The sequence below is a fragment of the Amborella trichopoda genome, chromosome 9 (genome assembly GCF_054954075.1).
Source record: "Amborella trichopoda isolate Santa Cruz 75 chromosome 9, AtrichopodaSantaCruz75HAP2 v2.0, whole genome shotgun sequence".
NCBI classification, from domain to species: Eukaryota; Viridiplantae; Streptophyta; class Magnoliopsida; order Amborellales; family Amborellaceae; genus Amborella; species Amborella trichopoda.
The window spans coordinates 29,428,349-29,446,662 of NC_142344.1; the positions used below are offsets into that span (position 1 = coordinate 29,428,349).

Consider the following 18,314-nt stretch of genomic DNA (forward strand, 5'->3'; position numbering starts at 1 on the left):
TGACGAAAATACCCCAAAATTATTTTTTTGATTTTTGGTCAATTTATAATTTGCCAATTATTTTTTTCATATTTTATTAGGTGTGTCTCAGTAAGACACGCTCAAAATTTCAAGTAATTTGGATTTGTAAAAAAAAATAAAAAATGAAACACTATCAGACAATTGTGACCGCGCGATGAAATTTGGATGGTGATGAGGGTCGGCGAAATCACTGTTCATTTTCGCCTATAAGAGTTGGGAAGAGTTTTCATATAAAACCTTATTAGAAAAAGCTGTTCTCCTTGGAGCTGCTCAACATTTTATATTAAAAAAGCTGTAGAGCTTGAAAGAGGAGTCTCAAGATTCGTAATAAATTATAAACCTTTAAATAAAGCTTTAAGGTAGATACGTTACTGAATTCCTAATAAAAGAGATTTATTAAACAGACTGCATGAAGTCGTAATCTTTTCAAAATTTGATATGAAATCAGAATATTGACAATACAAATTGCTGAAAAATATAGGTATAAAACAGCATTTATTGTCTTATTTGGACACTATGAATGGAATATCATACCATTTGGGCTAAAAAATACCCCTTCTGAGTTTCAGAATATAATGAATGATATATTCAACCCCTATATGAGATTTACTATTGTATATATTGATGATGTATTGATTTTTTCTAACGCTTTAGATAAACACTAAAAACACTTGAATATATTCTTAAAGGTAGTTAAGAATGCATGACTGGTGGTATCAGTTAAAAAGTTAAAGTTATTCCAATCCAAGGTAAGGTTTCTGAGTCATAATATTCATTATGGAACCATAATTGCAATATATAGAGCAATTTAGTTTACTAATAAGTTCCAGAAGAAATAAAAGACAAAGAACAATTATAAAGGTTTTTAGGTAGCCTAAATTATATAGCAGATTTTTACAAAGATTTTGCAAAAGATTGTATACTATTATTTCAAAGTCTAAAAAAGAACCCTCCTAATTGGGAACTGAACACACAAAAGCTGTTCATAAAATTAAAACAAAAGCTAGAGCTTATAAAATAAGGAACAAATGCCTCAGAGCTGGGGTATGGGGGAATACTTTAATATTAATTTCAAAATAAGGAAGAACTAGTTAGATATACTTCTGGAGTGTGGAAACCCTCACAAAAATGTATTCCACTATAAAAAAAGATATTTTAGCAATAGTTCATTCTGTTACTAAATTCGAAAGTAATTTATTAATTTAAGAATTCCTAATTAGGATTGATTGTAAAGCTGCCAAGGATGTTCTAAAAAAAGATGCTAAGAACCTAGCATCTAAACATATGTTTTCACAATGGTTGGCTATTCTCTCAGTGTTTGATTTTCAAATTGAACATATTAGGGGAGAATCAAGCTCATTGCCAGATTTTTTGACAAGAGAATTTTGAAGGGTCAAGAAACAAAAGGCCTTGCCCAAACTCAACTAAAAGCTCCAAGGCATCTTCTTCATCCCTTATTAGGACTGAATCATTAACCCTAAATAGGGTACAATCAAACCAACTTCAGGAAATGCGATCTCCCCTAAGGGCTCAAAGCCCAAACGCTCAATCTTCTCAAAGAACTTCATTCTTTGCGACATCAATTTTGTGGAACATAACACCGGAAAGAAAAATCTGAAATCGACCATCCTGTCAACCCCTAGAAGAATATAGAGAAGAAAGATAAATGATTCCGCTGTAAATTCAGTTAATCCTAGTAAGCTGAAGTTAGAAAATACAATCACAAATTCGCAAGATCTGAATACAATCTGAGATAACCTCTATGAGAATACCAAGTATAGAGACTAAGATATTCAGAGAATGTGAACCTTTGAAAGTACTAAATGCAAAAACAATCAAGAACTAAACCAAAAACGCATCCCACACAGAAAATCTGTGGAGATAGAATTTTGTTCTCACAAATTTATATGTTATATTCATTGCTTGAATTTTGAATGTGTAGCATCATATTAGGTTTCAGCGCCTCAGCTCAGTAGTTAGGCCATTGAGTTTCCAAGGTTTAAATGCCACAGCCAACATACCCCAAAGAAGGATACATCATAGCAAGGATTGTATGCCTTAAAATCATCAGACAATAAAGAATTATTGTTTTAAGAATGCAAGTAGATCAGATTTTGAGGTCTTTTGGTTCTTCCAACAATTGTTTAGTGGGTATCAATTACTAACTTAAGATTTGAAGGTATTTTTATAGTGTGGCTAAGCGATGATGTCACACCCCAAGTTTATGACACTAAAATTCCTGAGATGTGACAGTTTATTATTAAAGAACAAAACAAATTCTAAATTTTTTGCTATATATTATACTGTTGCAAAACAATTTTTCCATTCACAAACTTTCAGACTTGTACAAAGTCTATTTCACAGCTCATAATAACATGGGGATTTATATATATATACAACTTTGACATTGTAAAAGTTACAAAGGCGAATTTATCCATAACTATAAACTTCTTCCAAACTACTCCTGCTGCGATTACTCTGAAAAAAAATTACCACAGTTTGATGAGTTTGGCTACTCAGTAAGTGACCATCATTATCCTTAAAAAAATAATCATAATTGACAAATGTAGATCTTTTCTAAAGAATGCATATTAAGCAAAATTTCACCGTATTGATTTCATACATTCTAATGCATGCTATTAGATAGATTCATTTATGATCTTACACATATCCTGTATTCCTTATTAGACGAAGTAAATAAACATGATACATAAATCATATAGACACGATTCATGTTAATATCAACATTAAGTATCAGATATAATCAACCAAGCATTCACAGCCACAGAATCCTGCAGTAAGCATTCACAACAACAGAAGTCCTGCGATCAAGCAATCACAACAACAGAAGTTCTACAGTAAGCATTCCCAACAACAGAAGTCCTACAGTATGCATTCACAACAACAAAAGTTCTGCAATAGGCATTCACAACAACTGAAGTTCTGCAGTAGGCATTAACAACAACAAAAGTCCTGCAGTAGAAGCACCAATCTCAGGTCCCAGACTTCGGTCCAAGGTTAGAACTTCTACTATCCCATAGGAAGAAGCACCACCAACAGGTAAACCCGTTGCGTAGTACCTCACACACGCACATAGTTCCCAACGCACTTTGGGGACACGATTCATGTTAATATCAACATTAAGTATCAGATATAATCAACCAAGCATTCACAGCCACAGAATCCTGCAGTAAGCATTCACAACAACAGAAGTCCTGCGATCAAGCAATCACAACAACAGAAGTTCTGCAGTAAGCATTCCCAACAACAGAAGTCCTGCAGTATGCATTCACAACAACAAAAGTTCTGCAATAGGCATTCACAACAATTGAAGTTCTGCAGTAGGCATTCACAACAACAAAAGTCCTGCAGTAGAAGCACCAATCTCAGGTCCCAGACTTCGGTCCAAAGTTAGAATTTCTACTATCCCATAGGAAGAAGCACCACCAACAGGTAAACCCGTTGCGTAGTACCTCACACACGCACATAGTTCCCAACGCACTTTGGGGCTTTTGATAGGCGGAGGCCTTACACGACACGACCCTCTCCTTGCCCTTCTGGCTGGAGGGCATTACACTACCAAAGGGGTCCAATGGATAGTACCTCACACATAATTTTGGGGGGGCGCGACCCTCTCAAACACTCACATCTTAATTCTCATCCTATCACAGAGAGTCGGGGAAAGATCTCATCTGTCGGCACCATCATTCACATAGTAGATGCCTAGATCTCAGCTGCTGGCACCATCAATCACACAGTAGGTGCTCAGCCCATCATATCACACAGCATGTGCCCATCCGCACATATCACATAGGATCTCATCAGTAGCATGTTGCCATGCACACATATCGTATCAGAAGCATGCTGCCATGCACACATATCATATCAGAAGCATGTTGCCATGCACACATATCTTATTACCATGCACATAAATTCAAAAGACATTATTGTATCAATTACAGGCCACATATCGATGTAATAGATATCAGAAAACAATAATATCGTGTTTTCAAAGTATCCTTGAAATTATCAATCACTTGCACATAATAAGAGCACACAACACTTACACAAATCACTTGTACATAACGCTTGCATAGAACACTTGCACAGAACATTTGCGCAGAACACTTGCTCATAACAATTGCGTATAACACTTGCGCATAACCACTTGTACATAACCACTTGTACATAAAATTTACACATAACACTTACACAGAATATTTGTACATAACGGTTGCACATAATACTTGCACATAACAATCGCATATGACATTTACAATATTTAAGATTTATGCTACAAATATTACAATTAAATACAGATGTACGCCGATTTTAACATATCGAAAATATTACGATTAAATGAAGAAATACTTTGGGAGTATTTCAGAAATATTTGTTTTCTTCAAATACTGATCTTACAGAAAAAAGAAGTCACTTACACCTACTCTTACAATATCTAGAATTTGTACAATAAATAGCAAGATTATAATCTTCTTAAAAAGAAAATTCCATAATTTATAGCATCTAAAATTCATGACCCTAAACAGAGTATCACAATTTTACTAGTAACGAAAATACAAAACATTCACATAACTGTTTCACATAACAATACAATCATTTACGCATAAAACTTACAGTGTCTAAATTCATCAGAATGGATAGAAACAATCAATTTCAATTCTAATATTTATAGTGTCAAAAATCCCTAGCGATAGACAGAAATAATAAGCTTATTTTTAATAATTTACCATGTCTGAAATTCCTAACAATAGATGAAAATATCATATTTTTATTCAAAGAGAAAGTGCCAAGTTTTCAAATAATTATTTTATAGGAAAATGAGGTCACTTCCACATAAACTTTACAGTGTCTAAAAGTCATAACAATAGAACGAAATAATCAATTTTTATTTCTAAAAATTTACAATGTTTAAAATTTCTAATAGTAGACAAAAATAATAATTTTAACAGGAAAATGAGATCGTTTGCACTTAAAAATGATGAACGAAAATATCATAATTTTATTAAAAACGATCTATTTTTCAGGAGAATGGGATCACTTACACTTAAAACTTACAGTGTCTAGAATTCATAACAATAGACAGAAATAATCAATTTTATTTCTAATAATTTACAGTGTTTAAAATTCCTAATAATAGACAAAAATAATAATTTTATTAAAAGTGGAGATACCAGTTTTCAAATAATTATTTCACATGAAAATGAGATCACTTACAGTTGCCCATCAGGTTTGGTTGATCTGAACTATATCTAGGTCTGAACCCTCAAAGTGGACTAAGAGATTCAAGTCGGGGCACAACGATGTCGATTCGACTGATCCAGAGCAAGTAATACATATTTATACATGGCCTGGTAAGACTTAGGCGTTCCAGGTCGAGTACAGAGCCGATTGCCCATTTCTCACTCAATGACTTCTCCACTAACTTCCAATCCAATTTCATGGTATTCGTTTTTGGATAATATACATGAACCCTGACATCTCGTCCATTTTAACATACCAAATTACATGATTTCAGTCTTCATTCTCACAAGGAAGAGTAAATGAGGGGGTGATGAATATATTTCAAAAAAAATGAGAATCCTAAGATGCAATTCCAAGATACCAATACTCATTACGCTGCCACAGAAAAACCCACTAAAGACTAGAACTAATCAAAGGTATAGATAGTAGAAGGATTTGAAGACCTGGTCGTTGTCGCCGTATCCATCTTTCTGATATATTGACACTGTGAAACCCTAATAAATTGGACAAGAGTTGAAGAGGAATAAACTTGGAGGGAGAATTGTAGAGAGAGAGAGATGGGGAACTAAAGAGGCACCTGTAGAGAAGATCGATGGATATCACCTCATAGCACATATGTTCTCCACATGAAATAGGATGGCATGCTTATATAACATACACATATAGGGGATGTGCCAAGCAGCCAACACAAATAAACAATAGCCTGCTGCATAAGGCAAACATAAAAGAGAAGGCCCCATTTAATACGTCAAATAAAAGGAGCAAAAAGAAAGCGTGGTCCTCTTGGACTATGCTATGAAAATAGTCTATTATGAAAATGGGTGCACAAAAAAAAATGAAATTATTGTTTTTATTTATATATATTATTATTAGTACCTACTACTATTACTATTAACTTTGGGTCGTCACAAATGAAGTTACACAACAATTTTTGGGAAAATATCTTTGTATCCCCTAGTTTTAGGTGTTATAACTCCATAGACCCAAGGTATCAAAACATATCTTGGAGCATAGAAATCGTAGGTTTTATATCTTCTAACCCCTTAGACTAACTTTACCTGCTTTATTCCTTTTTTTAAACCCAAATAAATTGTAGAAAAACAACCCTTTTAAAACCCATCATTTTTCTCTCTTCACGTGTCAATCCCCCAAATTTTTCTCTCTCTCCCTTGTGACTCTCCCCCCTTCTCTCTCTCTCCCTCTGTATTACCCCCTCTCTCTCTCCCTTTGTATAACCCCCTCTCTGTCTCTCTCTCTCTCCCTCTGTATTACCCCCCCTCTGTCTCTCTCTCTCTCCCTCTATATTACCCCCCCTCTGTCTCTCTCTCTCTCCCCCCCCCCCTCCCCCCGTGTTTCCCCAAATCCCTCCCTCCCTCTTCGTGTTTCAGACCTCACTCTCTCCCTATGTTTTCTCGTCTCTCTATACCTCCGTATTACCCCCACTCTCTCTCTATGTCCTGTCTTTCTCTGTCCCCACTCTTTCTCTGTCCCCGTCTCTCTCTCTCTCCCCACTATTCAGAGGTCAAGTTTCAGGTTAGGGGTTTCACTATTTCTGTTTTGGTTTTATAATGAACAATATTTTATTTTAAATGCCCATCCTTATCTAATGAATCTGAGCCTTTTTATAAAATTCCCTTTCAAATTTTTAGAACTTAAACTTTGAGTCAGATTTCTGTGTAATCTTTCTTTATATCCGATTGGGGGTGTGACGGGTAGAAAGCAAGGGAGTGGGCAATATCCTTTTTTGTATGTAGGCTGCCATGCTTTTAAGGACACTAGCATTGAATATTGGACAGGGTTAGGATTTGTTTCCTAGAGCTATAAAGGCCTTTGAGGATTGAGGCCATTTTATCTCTAAATCTACTGTTGATAGTAGTCTCAAAGCTTTAGCTAGTATTGGTGTTCTTAAGGCCTTTGACGATTTTAGAAAAGGCATCAGAGTTTTTCCTATGGGCGGCAGAGTAACAAGGTATTACAAATGCTCCCATACTTATATTGTTTGAGGAGAAATACTGCTAATGATTATTTATGTAGTTTGGTCTCTCCTTTTTCTGTTCCATTTAGCAATGCTCATGGATTCTCTAAGTCTATTGTTGTAATGGCTCTAAGTTTTCACCCATAACTGATGCTGATAAATAGTTGTTGAGTGTCTTTAGCAGGGAACACATGACAATTTGGCATTTGCAATCATCTGACTGTTTTAGAAGAATGGATTTTCTTATAAAAAGTCAAAAATGAAATTTAGAGCATAATTGTACTTGAAGACAGTTTGTAAATTTCAATTATAATGCATGTCTTCCAATGAAACACACTGGATTGTTTAGTGCTCTAGAGCTTCTTCATGTAAACGATCAACTTCCCATTCATTCAATTGCTTAGTTTTTTATATCTAATGGCTTGTTCTTGCCATGATTGCAATTATCTATGTTTACGTCTCTCACACTTTGGAATCTTTGTTTTCAAATCGTTCACTTCTTTTCACATGTCATTGTACTCCCTTGCCTCTTAGGACTTTGAAACATATTAAGGTGAAGAGTCTTTGAAAGTACATATTTTATTAGATGTTTTAGAATGTGCAACCATGTGATTTTTAAAGAAGACAAAAAAAATCTTTCATCGACTTCTTAGATATTTCGCTTAAATTGCTTCTACTGTAGATTTTTTACACAACTTATAGGTTATGAACATGGATGGACAAATGTTCCTGTGTATATGGAAGTGAAGTTTGCAGTAGCTCTAATGGTAGCATGGAATATGTTGGGGGAGGTTCATGTGCATTCTTAGTTCATCAATAAACAAAATTGGATGAGATAAAGGCACATGTAGCTGACCAACTCTCCATAGAGTCATCTACAGTGTCACTTAAGTACATCTTCCCGAGTAACAAGAGCGGCCTTGTTACCTTATTTAGTGACCATGGTGTAGAAAGGAAGTTGTTTGCACATGAAGGTTGCAATGAGTTAGAAATTTATGTTTTCGATAGATGTGAATGAAGATGTGGTAGGGACAATGAAGTTGTGCAGCTCCAGTCCTCTACTTCGAAACTTGAGGAAGGCAACAACGGACATAATATTATGCCTCGTTTGCTCTATATATGGGAGAAATTGTTAACTGAAATAGGTCAAGAATTTCCTAGTATATATGAATTTCGTGATGCGCTAAGCAAGTATGCAATTGCGCATCACTTTGAGTTTGTTTACATAAAAAATGAGAACTACTAGGTGAGGGCAAAATGCAAGAGTGATAATTGCAATCTTTAGATCAGCCATCATGATCTAAATGAAGGTACTAGAACCTTATCCCTCAGTTTCCTTAACCTAATCAAATCAACTATTTTGTGTAGAGAAAATATGCTATGTGTTTCCTTTTTATTTCAATCAATCTCTACAACTTCCCCTTTTGAAATCAATTCACTTTTTATTTCAATTTCAAATCAATTAGATGGCATATTCAACGTCATATAATATGGAAACAAGAAAATGTGGGGCATCCCACTTATGGAGACCATAATAGGTCCCATGCCCCCATCTAAATTGCCAAATGTGGTCGACCCCAATGAATTTTGGGCCCCCACAAACTTAAATAAATTCTAAAAGAAATAAAATGATTTTTGGAAATGCACAAGTATTTTTTTCTCTCTGCATATTTAAATACCTAAAAATTCAGTTTTAGCTAATATCAAAATTAATTTTGATAAAATCAAACATCTAGAGACTTTTAAAATTTTATTTTAATACTCTAAAAATCATTTAAACAAAATTAATTATTTTAAAATTATTTTGATGGGGATCAGATCCAACCGTTAAGGAAAATACGAAAATACTGAGGCACTCAATCTCTACTAGTAACTATGTCCCACGCTCACTTTCTCAAACTGACCGAGTAGTTTCCATGACCCACAATCGATAACAGGGGTTCATGATTGGACTACCAAAGCCAGTCAATAGGTGATGATAACACAATCCTAGTCTATGGACTACAACTTCCCCTAGGGACAAGCCTACGTCACACAGACCTGTGCATATTTATCACAATTGGTGCATGGGGGCTTATATTGCCAACTTCGGCCACTCTAAACCATAATTTTTTGGTCCACTGGAGTAATCATATCACCATAGTCATAGTTTTACGTGCTCTATAAGGCCTTTAAATGGCCACAAAATCCCAACAAATCATTTGCAAGCAATCAAGGGAAATAATCTCATTATAGTTTACAAATTACAATCAACATCAAGGAGTTTTTCAGTCATCATCATCATCGTCATTTTAGCCTTTTCCCAATTAATTGGGATCTCGACTACATGAATCTTGGTTCTCCATGCTGCTCTATTACAGGCCATATCTTCAGTGAGGCCATAAGTCCCCATATCTTTTCGGATGTCCTTTTGGCCTACCCCTTGTTGTTTTAGTCCTTCCACTCGAACTAACTCACACCTCCTAACAGGTGCTGTACTTGGTCGGCGCCACACATGGCCAGCCCATCTAAGTCTCCTCTCTCTCATTTTATTGCCTATTGGTGCCATGCCTAAATTATCTCAAATAGATTCATTGCGAATTTTATCCCTTCTTATCTTGCCACTCATCCATCTCAACATCCTCATCTCCGCTACAGTCATTCTATGGGTATATTTTTTTTGTCCGCCCAACATTCAACCGCATAGAACAAAGTTGCTCTCACCGATGTCCTATAGAACTTGCTTTTCAACCTCATTCGTATGCGGCGATCACATAAAATTCGAGTTGGCCCACCACGTTCTAATTTTGTGTGCGACATCTTCCTCGATCTCTTCATTTTCCTAGATTATCGACCAAAGATATCGAAAGTGCAGTCTTTTTTGTACTTCCTGGCCGTCAATCTTAACTATTTCCTCGTTTCTACTACTATTATTACTAAATTTGCACTCCATATATTCTGTCTTAGTCCGATTAATTTTAAAACCTTTGGATTCTAGAGCATCTCTCCAAAGTTTTAACTTTGTGTTGACGTTGTTTCGGATCTCATCAATCAAAACTATGTCATCTGCGAACAACATGCACCACGGTACTTCATCCTGTAGGTGCCTAGTTAAGTCGTTCATAACTAAGACAAATAGGTTCGGGTTCAATGTTGACCCTTGATGTAGACCTATTGTCACTTAAAACTCACTAATCTCTCCACTAGTTGTTCGTACACTACTAACTGCTCCATCATATATATCTCTCACCAAGTCGATGTAGTGTCTAGAGACACCTTTCTTTTCCAACACCCACCAAATCTAATGTCGAGGTACTCTATCGTAAGCATTCTCTAGATCAATAAAGACCATGTGGAGGTCTTTTCCCTTCACCCTAACTTCTCAATCAGTTGCCTAAGTACGAAAATAGCCTCAGTTATTGACCTTCCTAGTATAAAACCAAATTGGTTTTCAGATACAGTTGTTTCATGCCTTAGTCATTACTCAATGACTCTTTCTCAGAGCTTCATAGTATGGCTGTAAGCTTGATCCCGCGATAGTTTCCACAATTTTGTATGTCTCCTTTGTTCTTGTAAATAGGTACTACAATACTTTTTCTCCATTCCTCTGGCATTTTCATTCTTCTCAACACCTTGTTGAACAACTTTGTTAGTCAGTCAATGCCAATTTCCTCCATGCACTTCCAAACCTCTATCAGGATACTATTTAGTCCTAAAGCCTTTCCTATCTTCATCATTTTAAACGCTTCTTTCACTTTCGACATCCTAATCCTACGAATGTATCTATGACCTCTACCGTCATTTTTACCAACAGTCCCTTCAACTACCATGTTCCTATTTTGTTCGTCATTTAATAATTTTTGGAAATAGACTCTCCACCTTTCGTTGACCTCATCATCCTTTACCGAAACCCTTTTATCCTCACCCTTAATGTACTTAATGTGGTTTAGATCCCTAAGCTTTTTCTCTCTTATTTTTGCTAATTTGAAGATATCAAGGAGCTTTTCAGCATCACTTCTAATCCAACTTTCTAAAACAACCCAGTTACACTGAAACCAAAGCACCAGCACATGCTGTAGATATTTCAAGCTCTCTTCTCAGCCATGTCTCACACTTATGATTGCTAGGATTATGAGGCACCTGTAGTTGTATATAATATCATAAGCATTGCATTTCATGATCAAAGGGAAATCTACCAAATTGAGTACACCAACGGCTCACTATAGCAGCAGCTGCCTGCATGGCAAAAAGCATAACTGTTTAAAATTTTACCTCATGTGGATATCTCAAGGGAATCAAACTCATTAACAGGATATTGTCCTACGTTCATCAAAAGCTGAAAGCTGGACCCATGACATCCTAGCTGGAAGGGATTGCTCCAAATTTCCAGTGATAAACAGCATTAGATGAACTCTAGGATATTGACCCCAACGGATGACTATAAACCTGACTATTGGTGTAGTGGAGATCCAATATGAAGCTAAGCCTCTCTTCTATTGTTTAAAAAATGCTACTGACTACTTTGAAACAGTCCATAAGAAACCATATAATCAAGAAGAACCTGCACAGTAGAGCTCTAGAATACTAAAAATATCTTTCCAAATTGAAAATTGCTACAGAATTTGAACCATGATGCCTATCCACATTTACATATCTGGAAGCAAGTAAGGTCATATAACAACACAATTCCATGCATTTGCTTCTTCCTAGGGGTTGCCATAAATAATTATCAGGATCTCTAATCCTTCCTGGAAATAGAATTTTAGACCATCAAATAATTTTGATACTAATGAAGATGTCAGCTAACAATTTACAGAAAAAATCACCTTAAAATGTCTTCAGGTTCAAATGGGGCTAAACACCAGGAAGGTATATTTTCCACATGGTGGTCATTCAAACTCTGACACTCCTGAAAGAGGGAGAGAAAATTTTGCTAACACAAGTACATCAACATTGTCCATGTGGTCCATATATCCAGAAAGAACCAACCTTCAAGTTTCTGTAAAGGGGCTTCTTATACAAATGTTCAATACCAAGAATATAATGATCAATCATTCCAGCAGAATTGCAAGCCGGTCCAAGATCACCTCGGACAGAACAATTCACCTACAGTAGGAAGCATGGTGTTAAGTAAGAAACACATCAAACCTATGATATTTAAACCAATCCATAAAGAAGTGCTTCAATTAATAACTGTTTTCAACACTTAGTGGATTCAAAGTAATGCCTAATCACATCTTACCAGGTAATAAATCTGGAAACAATACATATATGGATATGAAAACGGGAGAAATGAAAAACATACATAACCATCAAAACTTAATGGGAAAAAAAGAATGACGGTTCTGAATTGATGTACTTTCGGTACACTCAATGGACATTGGTTCACTCAAATATGTGTTAGGTGTACTTTAGTTGAAATAGACTTTTCGATGTAATGAAACATGGGATTATGAAAGTTCTCCAATTTAGAGCAGAATTCATATTTCAGTACAGGAAGAGCTGAATAATCAACATCCTCCCTTAAAAGCATCACTTAAGTAAAATGAAGACCATCAGATTCTGATCATGCAAACAAGATCATGCTGAAATTTTAACAAAGTAAAAGAGAAGACATCTTCCTAGTTGTTCTGTGATTATGCTCCTTTATATCGAGTTTTTGTGCTAACGTCCACATGATGACATGGACTACAAAAGTGCAAACCAAGAATCAATTAAATGTCAACAGATAAACAAAGTGCAACTAAAGTAAGGCTTCTAGAGATAGGCAGTATAAAGAATTGGAAAGGATGCTGGAGTTGTGTAAACCACTTAACCAAGCCGTGACACAAATTCTTTAAACTACAGAACTCTCACAAGTTGCTGTAACTTTTGTTGGGGTTTGTGGCCTTTAAAGCCGTGAGTATATGTGATGCATGAAAATAAAGAAAATAGAAAAAACAGTTGAATAACCACAAAAAAAGGCCAGATTTGAATGGATCTGGCTTTCCTTGTACAAAAAAGTGACACCAGAACCCAAGATAGGGCTTGCTGGCACTACTCACAATCTGTTTTTACTATTCATGCCGTAAATGTGTTAGAAACCCTAGCAACCATACCCTTTTATTACATGATAATCACAAAAAACCAAAACTACCCCCACTTAAGTTAAAACATTATATAAATACCCCATAAGTCTCGGCACTTAAAAGAAATTCGTATTGAAGCATTTACCTCTAATAAAATAAGTAATTCCATTACTATTCTAAACATCACCTAAAATCCTAAAAAAACATAAAAATCCCAGTATCCCTTAGAAACTTGAAACCCCAAGAGAATAACTCCAGAAAATTTCAAAAGTACATCCTTAAATTTAATAAGAAAAAGTCATAAATAAGATGCATCTTGTCTTGCATCATTCTTCCCAGGTTGGAGAAAACTCGTCCTCGAGTTTTGAAATAAGCTAAGATGAATTTTGCGTTAGTCATGCAACTTCCTTCTACCCGAATACTATACAATCCTAGGACTTGTGAGTTATTGGACTAATGAAAACACAATGATTGTACAATGCAACTGAGCCTTCACAATCCATTGTTATATCAACAAACACTTTAGAGAAAGCCTCGAGAAAAGTGTCACTGTATGGCGATACAATCTGTTCAGCTGCATGAGCTTGTTGAAATCGCATCAGTTGAATCATATAACCTTGTTGAAATTGCCTTGGTTCAGCCCTAGAACAGTTCAATGTAGTAACTTCGAGATGATCATCTCCAACGCCTAGTTCACTAACCAAATCAGCAACTTCGTCTTCCAAAACTTCATCATCTTCATCTTGACCATTATCACCTTCCTTATTTTCACCTGGTTCTTGATAAAAAATTGGATCACTCTTCATTGAAACTCTCCTCAAAGACCAGTGGAGAGTCTCAAGCAATGAGTTGGTGATGTTGGAAGCAAACTGATGAGAAATTCGTTGGATTTGACAAATCTACCTCATGTACTACTTAAGGTGTAATCATGCTGCACTGAATCATCAAAGCCTCCCCATGGTTACTAAAAATCAATTATGTCTCATCACCCTCAGGTTTTTCATCATAAACAGGATCTCTATCAAAAGATAGCTTGCTGTCGTCATCATAAAACTACACAGAAAGGTTAACAAACTTGCGATTTGGGCACTGTGATGAGACATGCCCGATGTCTGAACACTAATAGCACTTAATAGTGCTGCCAGCACTCCTTTTGGGTCACCCAACTCCCGAAACAACCCCTTTTTGGCTCAGGGCTCCTTCCTGGTCGGTCATTCCAGCAGTACGAGATGTCGAACCATCACCGTCATGCTGCTTTTTCTTCCAAAATTACCACCAAGGACTGCTTCCCTATTTCCCCATCACTCACACCCACACCCCACATGTTTGATGGTTGTTTTTGTTGAATTAACCCTCTTTGCAAGGCTATAGACCTCAGCAAGGGTCCAATACTGCTGCAAAACTACCACATCTAGAATTGATTGGCGCAGTCCATTCACTTACCTGGCAAAGGACTGCTTCTCCCACTCAATCACATCATTACAGACAGTCAAGAGGTGAAACTCATATGTGTTCATCCATCGACATATCTCCTTGGCACAACACATGCATCTTCTGATATAAAGACTGTAAATAATTATTCTTCTTCTCTTTCTTCAAAATCTCCCACGACAAAATTTAGATTTTCCTATTCTTTCTCGCCTTGCTCTCAGCTATTCCCACCATACTGAAACACTTTTGTTCAATTTAATGGCAATAATTTTCATATTTTTATTCTCTTACACATCCTTGTAACAAACGACCTTCTCTACTATGTTTAACTAGTCCATAAAGTCATGGGGCTGCGACTTTCCTTCAATATCAGGAATATCTACTTTTAGATCTATTGATTTTGAGTGCCACCTATACCTCCAACGATATTCCCCTTCATTCGATTCATCTTGCATAGCACGATCATGAAAAGATTGTACTCAACAATGTCTTGAATGGACAAAACTTCATCTCGCCCAAAATCGATGCCCACGAGCTGCCTTGTGAGGCTTTGAACTTGCCAACTAAAATCCTCTATCTTTTGCTCCTGCTCATCACGAGGTGGATCCATATGAATGTCCCTGCCTCGATTTCTTCTTGCTACCATAGGTTTACCGAACTAAAAAATATAAAAAATCATAGAATCCCTAAAAAAACTTAAAAAACCAAAGAAAATAACCCTAGAAAATTTTAAAAATACATCCTTAACTTTCATAAGAAAAATATAAAAAATAATACATCTTGTCTTGCATCAGCACATAAATAAAAATTATAGGGGGGTGTACATTTCAGTGGGATTGTGTGTTGGATAGCTGACCTAATGTACTACCATTGAGGGTTTCTAGAGGGTCAACCCTTGACCCTTGTTGAAACAAAGAGATGCTCATTAGTTTGTAGGCTAGGAGAGTTTTGTAGTCTCCTGTGTACCGTTGCAGCCTTATGAGAGGATGGTTAAATCCTCAACACACTTTCGTACAATATGTGCACATATCAACCACATATTAGGAAGCAACTTTACAAAGGGATACAATGCATCTGTGCATAGAGAGAGTCCCCGTGTTATAATAATATGTGTGCATGACTTCCTCTTATGGGGGGAACCTACAATCCAAATTCCAGGAGCATGTTTTCACTACTTATTAGTCAGCTTGACGTGCCAATCATGAGCCCCTGCAAGAGACTATGGGTCATCGGTCTCATTAGGTTGGTTTGTGAAGATCCTCGAGGATCATGGTTACTGGGTCAAGTAGAGTGCCCTAACAATCATTATTCTTGATCCATTGGTACTAATTTCCACTTCTAGAAATTTTGTTTCAGCTTAAGAAATGTTTGTCATGTTTAGAATTTTTATGGAAATTTTAAAATCATTTCTTGCAATAAAAAATCCGAAAAAGGTGTTTGCATAATCTCTAAAAGTTCGAAGGGGAATGTAGGGGGACCAAGGGTTCAGCCCCACATGCTGAGGGCCCCACATGGGTGTGAGAAGTCCAGTCCATATGGTCCACACATACAGCCTAGTGACGATGCCCATGTCTTGTCATTGATTTTTAAGAATTATGTAAATATTTTTAAAAGGATTTTTGTGAGACGAAATATTGAGGAAATCATTGAAAATGATTTTGTAAGCATAATTCGTGGGAGTAGAGAATTTTATATTTGCAAAATATTAAAATTCAATTTGTATTCGGAATTCGGAAAATGTGCTTTCAATCTTTGAATTTGACCAAATCCTTTTGGTTTTGAATTCCTTAATAAAATCCTTTTGGTTTTGAACAAAATAAAAGATGACTTTTGACTAGTCTTACCCTAGGTCGACTAGAATGGATATGGGTCAAAGATTCAAGGGTTAAGGTTCCTAGATTCTTCCCTAAATCATGATGGCTGATTTTTGGGATGGATGGCTCAAATTTATTTCTCTCACACCTCATAGATTTCCTAGGAGTCCAAGGGTTAAGAGGAATTCGTAATTCAGATATGCGGTTCTGCTTAAGTGAACCCTCATTAGCTATCATGGCTCCTAAGGCTGCTAATACTCTTTCCTTTTTGTGCAACGGTATTAGCATGAGACCTACCAATGGCGGTTTGAGGTGGGGGAAGAAAAGGTGGATACTTACAAAACTTGATTGTGTGCCCAAATTTCTTGCATTTAAAACATTGAACAGTTGAGAAATCTTGATTAGATGGCTATGGGCCCGTTCCTTGGTTTCCACTAGCTTGCTCTTTAGCCTTCCTACCTTCATTAGGGGCGTTAGAAAGAGGTGGAGGCAACATGGGCCTAGTTTACAACTTCTTCCCCTTTGAATTACTATGTGGGTTCACTTTGTTCATATTACCCTTCAATGCACTTTGTCAAGGAGGGCAAAGTGCACTATTTGTGGGATAGTAGAGAGAGATGGTGAGCGTATGAACAAATGAGAAAGATATATTATGTAGAGAAGCCCTAAGTGGTTCTCTTACTTTATCAAAGTTGAATTTAAAACTTAGTCTCTCTCTCTAAGTGTTATTGTCCACACACTTGATGTCATATCTCACACACTTGATGTCATAGCTCACACACTTGTAGCGATTAAAACCTTAATAAAGGCATTAAGATCTAAAATACTCTTGGACAATGATTACCAAAACAGTGAAAATATATAGAGTTTTATGGAAAACATGTGAAGACACACACATATAAACCCAATTAGACGTCTCTTGAATAAGCAACACAACCAAACACACAATTAGGGGTGCCAGCCTATGTAGGCCACATGTCACATCAACGTCATCTATGTGGAGTGATGTGGCAGTAATTTGGGGTCCACATGGCACCTATTGGCCACTTCAATGCCACTGCCCCACATGTGTGGCCTGTCCTCAATTGGCATTTGGTGTATACATGTCACACCCCGAGTTCACTAACATTCCTGAGGTGTGACATACTATTCCTATACGATATATGCATGCATAGAACAAATTCAAAATTCCTATTTGTATATTCGTATTGCACCGAATAGTGTAATTTTAATCTGTACAAAGTCTGCTTAAAACTGGTATTAACATGAAGGCTAGTTATGTACATTTTTTTTTTTTTTTTTTATACAGATACAAAATTACAATGGTGCCTTTGATCAAAAGTTACAAGGAAAAGTCAATTATAACTACAAATTTCTTCAGAGATGGTTCAGCTGCATTTGAACTTATTAAATTGCAATTATCCTGAAAAGAATTTACCATAGTTTGATGAGTTTGGCTACTCAGTAAGTGACCATCATTATCCTTAAAAATAATCATAATCGACAAACGTAGATATTTTCTAAAAGAATGCATATTGAGTAGAATTTCGACGTACACTCTAATATGTGCTATTAGACAAATTCATTTCTGACCGTACACATATCTTGTATTCCTTTTTAGACAAAGCAAATAAGCATGATACATAAACCATATGCACACGATTCATATCAAGATCAACATTAAGTATCAAATATAATCAAACAAGTATTCACAGTCACAGAAATCCTACAGTAAGCATTCACAACAACAGAAGTTCTACAGTA

At 36.2% G+C, this 18,314-nt stretch overlaps 1 protein-coding gene across 50 annotated transcripts in view; it reads right to left on the reverse strand.

Moving 5' to 3' along the window:
* Positions 1–1,325: 1,325 nt before the first annotated feature.
* Positions 1,326–18,314, reverse strand: part of LOC18428523 (uncharacterized) — a 52,583-nt gene continuing 35,594 nt past the window's right edge. For 15 of the 50 annotated variants that reach the window (XM_088848152.1, XM_088848153.1, XM_088848123.1 and 12 more), the window contains 3 exons: positions 12,227–12,343; positions 12,064–12,146; positions 2,299–3,885 (listed from right to left, as the gene is read on the reverse strand). The gene's annotated coding sequence lies outside the window, so the exon portion shown is untranslated. Of the gene's footprint in view, positions 1,661–2,298; positions 3,886–12,063; positions 12,344–18,314 lie in introns of those variants that run through there. The other 35 variants (XM_088848149.1, XM_088848151.1, XM_088848166.1 and 32 more) reach the window with 4 other exon arrangements.